General features: G+C 32.6%; 1 long non-coding RNA gene across 1 annotated transcript; it reads left to right on the top strand.

Annotated features, from left to right (window-relative positions):
- The first annotated feature begins 10,732 nt into the window (after positions 1–10,732).
- On the top strand, positions 10,733–11,645 carry LOC124421470. Its single transcript, XR_006941676.1, has 2 exons — positions 10,733–11,017; positions 11,094–11,645. It is a non-coding gene; the product is annotated as an uncharacterized LOC124421470 (long non-coding RNA).

Genomic DNA, 11,645 nt, shown 5'->3' with positions numbered 1-11,645 from the left:
CAGATTGGACTGAAACGGATTAAGATACATTGTATACATTAAATATAATGTTGTTTTTTTTAATGGCGAAACAGACATAATTAATAACATAGTAGAAAAGCAAAAATATGAAAATAACAAAATTAAATTAGCAAATTATATTTTTATTACAGAATAGTTTTGTATAGTTATTTGCAAAAAAAAGCACAATGAAAATGAAAAATAAATGTACATCTAGAAATTTGTCTACCTTATATAAACAATGCAAAAAATATTGTATGTAATAGTTGGAATGAATGAATAAATGGGTAAGATAAAATATAACTGTAATTTAGCACGTATAGCGGTGGTATGGGCTCAAATTTTTTTACAAAAAGTAGAACAAGTGCATCTTTGATATAAAAAAATTGCACACTTGGCTGGTTTTATATAAGAAAGATAATAGCAAACAATTATTGAAATAGGTAGCATAGATGATAATATTCTATGTTAATCCCTAGGCGTTCAAATATAGTTATGAAATTATAGTTATGAAATAAAATATAGTTATGAAATAAACAAGTTTTATATTAACCTATTGTGTTGTTTCTAGATAACGTGTGAGTAGTTTTTTTTAATTCGACGTCATATTCCTTGCGCGACTTCTGATATCTCGGATCCTTCCCCAAAATCTAAAATTGTGGCTATGCTGGAATAAAGTACATTTAATTTTATGAAACATAGGATTTATGAAATATAAAATTTTACAGGTATTTTAAAATACCTATATAGATCTACTACAAACGATTAATTTGCTAGGGATATGGTAGAAAACATTTTTTGTCAAATTAATTTACAATGCAAAAATTGCATCCTACCCCTATATTAACAAATAAAAGATCATTTTATTCAGCATTTAATTATTTTAATTTATAACAAAATCACGTAGGTACATAAAATCTTATAAAATTTTATAAAAATCTATGAAAAAATACAACTACTTTTCAAAAATATTTATACTAATTTTTATAAAATGTGATAAAGTTATTTAATGATAAATTAACCATTCTTTTAAATAGCTACACATTTTTAAAGAAGTTCTTGAATTAATGCAAAACATATATCATGGAATTGTGCGGTAAATAATACTGCAGGCTCAATACTTAATAATTTACAACAATCCAACAACTTTTTTGTGCACTACCCTAATAATCCTACACTATACCCACATCAACGTGATCTTCAACCTTATACAGTTGATATTATTATAGGTAACACTTCTTTAAATATGGAGATAACAACAATGGATTACGAATTACCGTCGGATCATCGCCCCATAATGTGATCACAGGCAACATTAGCCGTCCTCCACTATTTTGATTATAGCTCATTTAACTGGAATAGCTTTAAAGATTTCATTGATAATAGAATAACATTTCACACTGACGAATATAGCTCTACAGATATTATAAATGAGGAAATACAAAAAATTATAAATATCATTCTAATAGCAAGGGATTATACAACACCTAAAATAACTCAACAACATAACTTTGTGATGCCCTCCAATATTCACGAAATACATTTTTAAAACCAGTACGCCAACTTTTTAAGTAAAATGATAGACAAACTGTTGGGATACTGTACTCTTGCCTCTGATTCTTTTCAAATAAAGACGACACGTGTGGACAATTCAAAAGTTTATTCAGGAATGAAACATAAAATCAGTTTAGTTTAAAAAATACAAAGTATAACAAAAAAAGAACAGAAGAAAAACAGAGTAGTAAATATTCGCATTGTCAAACAGAGTTGCATTGCATATGCACATTCAATTTCAACACTCCTCCTCAATGCTAATATTTATATTCCGATTCAATATAAATTATAAATAACCATTAATTATTTAACTAGACCTAAAAGTTTCGAAAAACGTTCATGGTTAACCTTCTGCAGATTCTTGGTCAACACATCAGCAATCATATCATTAGTGCTGCAGTACTTCAAATCTATCAGCTTCTTCTCATATAAATCCCTGACATGGTGGTACTTGATGTCTATATGCTTACTACGGGCATGATAGATGGGGTTTTTAACCAGTTGTAATGCTCCCATATTGTCACCTTGGATTACAATTACATTGTTGTTGTGTAATTGAATTTCCTTCAATAGCTTTCCTATGTATGTTGCTTCCTTGGCCGCAGAAGATAGTGCCATGTACTCAGCCTCAGTGCTTGATAAGGCCACTGATTGTTGTTTACGACTTTCCCATGAAAATGCCGCACCAGCTAAAAGGAAAATATAGCCGGTATATGACTTACGGTCAATAGAATCTCCTCCCCAGTCTGCGTCAACGTAACATTCGATTGGATGGCCAGTTTTACAATACTTTAGTTGCATCTCCTTGGTTTTGCTCAAATATTTTAGCATTCTCTTTAACGCTGTAAAATGCTCTACATGTGGATCGCTGTTCTTCTGAGATAGTTTCGATATAGAGTGCATGATATCAGGCCTGGTACATAAGCCAATGTACATGAGAGAACCAACTAACGACTTATACTCAACCTGGTCAACTCTCTTACAATTCTCGTCATTGCATGCAATTTGGAAGTTCGGCTCCAAAGGTGTCGACACTGACCGACAGTTATCCATATTATATCGCTTCAGTAACTGTTCTATGTTCGCCTTTTGACTAATTGCAATTGATCCCGTTGGTCCATCTCTTTCTATTTCAATGTTCAAAAAATGGTTTACTGGCCCTTTGTCCACTACCTCGACTCTCTTAGAAATTTCACGTTTTATAATTTTCATGTCATTGATATCCGAGCACGCAATTAACATGTCATCTACATATACTGCTATTATATTCACCTTATTCTCACTCTTCCTTATATAAAGGCATGGCTCACTCTCACACGCATAAAATTCAATTTCATTCAACAAAGAATTTAACTTACGATTCCACTGGCGGCCTGATTGTTTGAGGCCATATAATGCCTTCTTCAACTTTAATACATGATGTGGTCTTCTCTCGTCAACAAATTTTTCGGGCTGTGTAATATAAATGTCATCATCCAATTCACTGTTGAGGTATGCTGTAGAAACATCCATCTGGTGTAAGTGTAACTCGTACTCAGCTGCAAACGCAAACACCATTCTTATAGTTTCGTATCTTACGACGGGAGAAAATGTTTCCCCATAATCTATTCCATAAACTTGCGAGCAGCCTTTCGCTACCAACCTAGCCTTAAACCTTTCGACGTCACCTGCCTTGTTCTTCTTAAGCGAAAACACCCAACGACAACCGATTGCCTTTCGTTCCGGAGGAAGCTTAACCATTTCCCACGTTCTATTCTTCAAAAGTGCAGTATACTCACTCTCCATCGCATTCCACCAAAAACTCGAATATTCGTTCGATAGAGCTGCATTAACGGTTTCGGGAACGTCGATATTTCCAGAGCACATTAAATTAACTGTATTGTATATTTTCTTGGGTCTACCTGGTGCTCCTGTGCGATTACTCTTGGGTCTTCCGGCTTTCCTTCTTTCAGGAACCTCTTCAAATCCACAAAAATCATCAGCCGATTCATAGTCGCTTTCATCCTGGGTAACTTCCTCAATATTCATTTCCTCATTATCATTTTGTTGTACTGCCGTTTTCGATAGTATTTCAATATCAACAAATTCTCCTGATTCTGTCTCTATGGAGTAAACGTCCCTGCTCACAATTACCTTACCGGTATCCCTTTCATATAATCTGTAAGCCTTGGCCGTGTCGGAATACCCGACCAGAATATATTCCTTACCCTTTGGTTTAAACTTATCATGCTGTTTCTTATCGAGGGCAATAGCAGTTGACCCAAACGCTCTTAGATGCTTAACAACTGGTTTACGTCCAAACCAAACTTCATGCGGCGTTACATCACATAATGCTTTCGTGGGGCAGCGATTTCGTAAATATGCAGCCGTATTAATTGCCTCGGCCCAAAGATTTTCAGCAACGCCCCCATCAACCAGCATGCATCTCGCCATCTCGACCAATGTGCGGTTGAACCTTTCCGCAACGCCATTTTGTTGGGGTGTATAGGGAACGGTCAACTGCCGGACAATTCCATGTTCCCTAAGATACTCATCAAATGCTCCATTTACAAATTCAGTGCCATTGTCACTGCGCAATATTTTAATTTTCCGATCAGTCTGCCGCTCAACCATAGATTTAAATTCTTTAAATTTTCCGAACACCTCGGATTTATTCTTAAGAAAATAAACAAATACATATCGACTCTTATCATCGATGAACGTTAACATGTACTTTGCACCGCCACTGGAAGTTGTATTCATGGGACCGCAAACGTCACTGTGTATTATTTCCAGCAAATCATTGGCTCTGTTCTCCGAATGTTTAAATGGTCTAACACTGCATTTACATTGCAAGCAAACATTGCAGCTCATATTATCAGGGATAGTCAGTTTCACGCCGAAAACCATTTCCTTATTTATTAGTTGTCTCAAGCTAGCAAAATTCATATGGCCAAAACGTCTATGCCATTTCATCGCCTCCTCAGTGGTTTCACATGAAAATAAACATTCATTATCATTTACACCACACAAAAATAAGCCGCCGACTCTTTTGGCAGTTAACCAAACCTTACCGCCTTTTTTTATCAAAGCCTTTGTGTCGTCGAAAGTTACAGTACAACCATTACTTACAGCTTTAGCAACCGAAATAAAATAACATTGCAAACACGAAACATATAGAACCTCTTTCAATGTTAAGTCAAACTCCTTTATGTAAACTTGCCCTTTTCCTTCAGTTTGTATTCTGTTACTACCAGCAATTACAATTTCCTCTTCATGTTCTTCAAACTGATCAAACATGTTGCGGTCGCAACACAAATGCGTCGACGCGCCGCTGTCAACACACCAAATGTTCTTTCGTAGTTCACAGTCATTTGAAATAGAAAAAGCACGATGTGTTCGATCATCTTTCTGCTCTGCCTTTGCACCCTTTTCTTTGCATTGTGCCGCATAGTGACCAATTCTGCCACAACTAAAACATTTAAAGTTTGATTTTCTTCGAGAACCGTTGTTTTCATTTGTATTGTTGTTGTTTTTTCTATAACTGTTTCGTTGATTGCTCTTCTTCTCTTTCGCCATAAAAACTTGCACGCTACTATCTGTACTTGTTGTTCCACTGTTGTTTACCTTTCTACGTTCCCCTTCTTCAATTAATTTAACCTTTAGTGTAGATAATTTCGGAAGGTCATCTCTCGCCTCAAGAGCCACCACAAGGTTCTCGTAAGATTTTGGTAGGCTAGCGAGTAACATAATCACATACAACTCCTCCTGAAGGGTGACACCGGTTTCAGCCAATTTGTCAACAATTGTACCAAAATTACATATGTATTGTTGAACACACTCATCTTCTGCCATACGGGTTTGTAGAAGCTGCCTAAACAACGTAACCTTACGCACGGGTCCCTTTGGACGATGTAACTCTTTTAATGCTCTCCAGGTATCACTAGAAGTTTCACAATTCTTTATGTGAGCTATTTGCATTGGGGTTGAACACAATATTATCGTTGCCGTTGCCTTTTCATCTTTTGCAATCCACTCTGCCACTGCAGCAGCGTTCGTAGCAGTTGGCTCAGGCTTTGTCAAGCTTCCTGACACAACGGACCACAAATCTTGGTGTATAAGCACACTTTTCACCTGAAGACTCCATGAGTCATAATTCGTGTCATCCAATTTCGGTATATTAAACATAGAGGCCATTTTCACTCAATTAATGTTTTCTCACTAGAAACTATTTAATCTTCAATGTCACTGGGCCCATAACCTGTTGGGATACTGTACTCTTGCCTCTGATTCTTTTCAAATAAAGACGACACGTGTGGACAATTCAAAAGTTTATTCAGGAATGAAACATAAAATCAGTTTAGTTTAAAAAATACAAAGTATAACAAAAAAAAGAACAGAAGAAAAACAGAGTAGTAAATATTCGCATTGTCAAACAGAGTTGCATTGCATATGCACATTCAATTTCAACACAAACACATCAACGAAGAGTGTAATAAGAAATGGAATCACCTATTGACAAAATTAAAACCAGGCGACAAGTCTTCTTGCAAGGTTAGTAGAAGTTTACGCGGGAAAGGTAACAACAAAATATAAACGTTGGAAATACTAAAGTTTCATCAGACATTAAAAAAACCGAAATACTATTTGTTCTCAAACATTCAACGAAGTGTCAAGCATAATTTCAACATTAAAGGTTTCGAAATCCCCAGGATTTGATAACTAATAATAAGTAATAATCTTTAACAATTGCATCACACATAGGCTATAGGCCTATAAGCTTACTAACTATTTTAGGAAAAATGTTTGAAAAAATTATATTTATTCGTCTCAATGATTTTATCACTGCTAACTCAGTTGTCGCTAAAGAACAATTTGAATTTAAACAAGAGTGCTTTATTCGGCTGTGCCGAATCTTATATACCCTTCACCATAGCGTATTTTAAACATAAATTTAAAATTTATAAATTTTAAAATTTTCCCCGACTACATTATTGTTACACCAAAAGCAAAACAAAATTAACAACAACGCTAAACTAAATAAAAAACAAAAGTTTTGCTCTTATCTCCGTTATTTATAGACCGATTTTGCTGATTTAAAACAGCGATCTTCTCGAAAGCATTCGGAATTATTAAAGATACGGATCTCGCCGATATCTGGGGTCCTCTAAAAAGTGATTTTAACAGACAGGCAGACATGTCTTAATCGACTCCGCTATCTATAAGGGTCCAGAATATATATACTTTATAGGGTCAGAAAATTATATTATACCCTTCTCACGAAGGTGAAGGGTATAAAAAGAACATAGCACAACCCATCAGTTAAACCGAATAAAAACCAAATACTACCCAGCAAAAAATAATTAATGTCATACTTTACAAACGGCATCATAATCACATCTAAAATGCGATTATATATTTTTCGCTTTTATAAACCAAATATTTCCTTACAAATGAAACCCCAGTTAAATGTGAGGAAAGAATAAGATTAGATGTAGTTCATAGTTGCTAAAAATGAAATAAAAGTCTATAAACAAATTCAAATCATATTATTTTTAAATACATAATGTCAATTTTTAACAAAAAAGTTTAAGCAAAAACTGTGTTTAAATTATGCGTATTTTTATTATACGGGCAAGTTATGGCAAAATAAAATGATTGCAAATATTTCCCAATAAATTGGTCTATTTTGATTTTTAATATTTTCTTCAAAACTTTTAAAAATTTTGTTTTAATATACCCACTTTAGTGGGGAGGGTATATTGGGTTTGTGCTGATGTTTGTAACATACAAAAATATATGTCCTATACACCTTAAAGTACACCAATCGGCTTAGAATCGTTTTCTTAGTCGATTTAGCTATGTCCGCCCGTCTGGCCGGCTGGCTGTCCATGTAAACCTTGTGCGCAAGGTACAGGTCGCAATTTTCAAGATAATTGGATGAAATTTGGCACATACGCTTTTGACCCAAGGACGAACTTATTGAAAATAAATAAAATCGGTCTATTACTTCACCTAGCCCCCATACAACAGAACCCCCCGAAAAGGGCTTCTGAGTTCATAATTATGTAAAATATAACTGTATATCGATAAGAAAACGGCACAGCTAAGTTTTATACAAGCCTTGATGACCTTGCTAAATTGCATAAAGATCGAGCCTCATTTGACCCTAGCTCCCATACAAAGTCCCCTTCAGAAAATTACTTGAATGTCCAAAATTAACTTATAAACACAAATATCGCGATGAAATTCAGCACAAATAAATATTATATAAATATATTAACAAAAAATATATCTCATATATTTTGTACATCAGCCATACTTTTTTATATTTAACGTTTCACGAATAAAATCTATATTATCATAATTATTTCAAATAAATATGTTTAGTTATTCATTCCTTTACTAAAGAAGCTATTGGAAAAGAATCATACCAACATTTTAGAAACATATTTTTTTTAATTTATAAAAAATATTTTACTTTTGTTTTATCGTGGTCTAATGTGTAGTAGATTTTCCAAAAAACAATAGCCCATTTTAGAATCTTTCAAGTGTTTACTTCAACAAATGTGATTGCGCGATTTGTGTTTTAGCCATAAATTGCGTATATCTAGACCTTTGTGGAATGTAATAACTCTACTTAAAGTTAAGTAAATTATAAATTACCAAACGAAAAGGTTGTTATTGTATTAGACTATTGTAAATAATAGTCAAACTATAATTTTAAACCCATTTTTTAAACCCATTTTCAACTTTAAAATCCTTTATAATGCAATTAAAACTTCTTAACTTCACTATATCATTTGTTGTAATATCTATCATTTAAAATAAGATCTAATTGCAAATATTTATTCTAGTTTAGCAGAAAATGTAAATAAAGGATGACTATTTAAATAAGAAAAGATTAAAAAAGAAGTTCTTGAAACAATTAAAACTTATAGAATAATCGGGAATGGTACTATATATGAGCATACCTAAAATGTGATTTATTTTTTAATATAGCATTTATAATAAATTTTGTCTTAATTTCCATATACATTTGAGCAATTTATTGATGAAAAACTGATTTTCTGAGACTAAATATGCGAGCTAGGATCAATTATCCTATGATCAATGATCCTATTAAAATTTGGTGGAGGGATTTATGATCTTATAAGAGATAAATATACAGAATTTCATCATAATTGTAGTGTTTGAACTGCCAATTGCAGTTCGACGCAAAGTATTGGTTTGGGCCTTAAAAGCTCCAAAGCCCTATTCGGGGAGTACGGTTGTATAAGGGCTAGGGGAATAATAGACTAATTTAATCCTTTTTCAAACAACTTCGTCCTTGATTAAAATGAAACTTATCAGCCTTTTGCATCGAATTATCCGGAAAAATTCTACTTTTAGTGTTTAAGTATGAACTATTTAATGAGCGGATATTTTTCTTTAAGTGTATTACATTGTAATACACTACCTTTAGTTTACATCTTTGATGGAAAACTATGATAAAACTAACGAGTAAACCGCTAACTGAATTTAAATATTGTTTGCCACCAATAGAAAGTTAGTTTAAGTTTTTTTCATTCGTTTTTTGGAAGCCGATATTTGCATTTCTGCAAAGAGCTCTTTTTTTTATTTACTAAGGTAATTTAATAAAGTTGAGATTTATTCTCTATTTTTGAATTTAAAATATAAATCTTTGTTTTTTATTTCTTTTTTTGTTTGTTTATTTGGTTTGAACCCTGTCGTATTTGACGCCGAAACATGTAGTTTGATTATAAGTTGGATATTAGAAGCATTCCTCTTTATTGATAAGATGTAGGATCTGGAAGGGTTTGTATCTGAAAAAATAACAGTTTTATAATTTGTTTTTAAAAAAATTTCATGGCAAATTAATTACACTATTACCTGGTTCACACTAGGAAACTTTTTTGGGAAACTTTTGATTTTTGTATGTGAGAAAAAGAGAAAGAAATATCAACCATCTCTTTCTCTCACACACAATCAAAAGTTTCTCAACAAATGTTTACAAAATGGACCCGATAGACCCATTAAAAATCAATATTTGTGGTCCGAAATCTGTAAGATATATTCCTTGTAAAGTTGTTCTGCAGATCGCTAAACGAAACATATGTTTTTGAAGTGAATTCTGAAAGTATTTGTAAAGTTTTAACAAACTTAGTGTTAAAAAGCGCAACTTTTAATGACCGATAACATAAAAGTTTGATCTACCAACGCCGAACGGTTTTTCACCTCCCAGACCATGACCCTCAATTTGTTGCATAGTGTTATTTATTGTGAAAACGGTTGATAATGAATATTTGATAAACAGATATCAATATTTTTGAGTTAGACCATAATGATATGGTGACATTCAGCCTAGAGGCCATTGGTTATAAAAAGAATGATTCCACTATATTGAATGGCGTTTCTGCGAGGCATGTTTTAGAGTTGTACACTTCCACAATATATTGAAAACTTAAAATTATAACAGCTGATATCTAAAACAATATATAGAAGACAAGTTTCCCCGAAAATTTTTGACCCTAGTATTATAAAAACGGACTTGAGTTCCAATAAATTGAATTAGCGATAGAAGAATGATTCCAATAATATATCCTGGAAGGTTTAAATACGGATTCTTGTAACAAAAAATATTATTTTTGGACACCCCATGGGGTAAATTAAATCCCAATAACAAATTTTAGTTTTATTTCTGGGAAAAAGGAGAAAAAATACAAATATGGCCAAAAATCGCCATTTTAATGATATAACATAAAAAGATGGTACAAATGCCCCAAAATTGTGGACCAAATGGTCAAAAATTATATCGATTCGGTTGATATTAACCCCTTAAAACAATTTTTAGCAAAAAACCATTCGATTCTAATTTTTGTGTTTCGTATAATATAGTTTAAATAAAGCTAAATTAATTTAAGTAAATTTGAATTTTTAAAGTTTTAAAAAGCGTGATATGAAAGCTAAGGAGTGTCTAGACAATTAAACAAATTAATTTATTAATTTTGCATACAAAATATGTTATTAAATTGGGCTTCTTTTCACATTATACTTAAATTCGAATACTTATGAGAGACACTGTATGTATGTCTCTGTTAAATTTCATGAGGTTAGGTCCCCCATATAACTCCTTTACTTAGTAAATTACGTCCACGTCACAGGGTATACAGAGACGTCACGAGCAAAAAGCTATTTTCCTCTCTTTAGCACAAAACGAATTCAATTCAACAATTTCAATATCAAACAAAAGCTGATTTTAGACTTTTTCAAATGTCAAAAGTGACATCTCTGTATACATTGTGTCCACGTATAAGAATTTGATGAACAGTGACGGATATGAAGTGTCATAAGCAGATAAAGACGTGAACTAAGCACGCGTGATAATCTCGTGTCAGCTCTTAATTTACTTGTGTAGTCAAAAAATCACTATGTGTTCATCTCTATTAATTGCATACGGATTTACAGATTAAATAGCCTAAAGGTATGCAAAACATTTCATTGAAAATAAGCATTGATATTAATTGCAAATAAGCATAGAAAATACATGACTTTTTCAGAAATATGGAAGTTCGTTCAACGATAGCAAGGCGAATTCACATAGGGTGGTGGCAGTTCTGCTACAACAACCTTTTACATGTATTTTGTTTTTGCATTTAGTTTACGTAATTGTCAAAAACCATAAGAACGACGAATTCATTTTATGTTTTTTTTTTTTTTTTAATTTTGATATTTTATTAAAAAATAAATATAAAGATGTAAAGATATGATAAAATAAAGTACATGTACGGAATAGGATTAACCAAGATAGAATGTAAATTAGATTATTATAAAACAATATGTTAACCAAAGAATATAAAGAAATTGGGGCTTGTCAGTTGGTACGTAAAGGAGTTGTCATTCGGTACCTAACTCTAAGTATGTATTGGTAGAATTTTAGAATTGGAGCTCCAAAGACTTTCACCACACTTTCCAAACATACATACTTGCATAAAATCGTACATAAAAATTTTAGGAAAAATAAATAACATTTAAATTTCTACATTCGCAGATTTTTTAATTTATTTTGCCCACATCTAATCAGTAAACATTTAATAAATATATTTTTCGGA

Source organism: Lucilia cuprina, chromosome 2 (assembly GCF_022045245.1).
Source record: "Lucilia cuprina isolate Lc7/37 chromosome 2, ASM2204524v1, whole genome shotgun sequence".
NCBI classification, from domain to species: Eukaryota; Metazoa; Arthropoda; class Insecta; order Diptera; family Calliphoridae; genus Lucilia; species Lucilia cuprina.
Note: the sequence above shows the minus strand (reverse complement) of the source record. Positions and strands in the feature narration are given on the sequence as shown.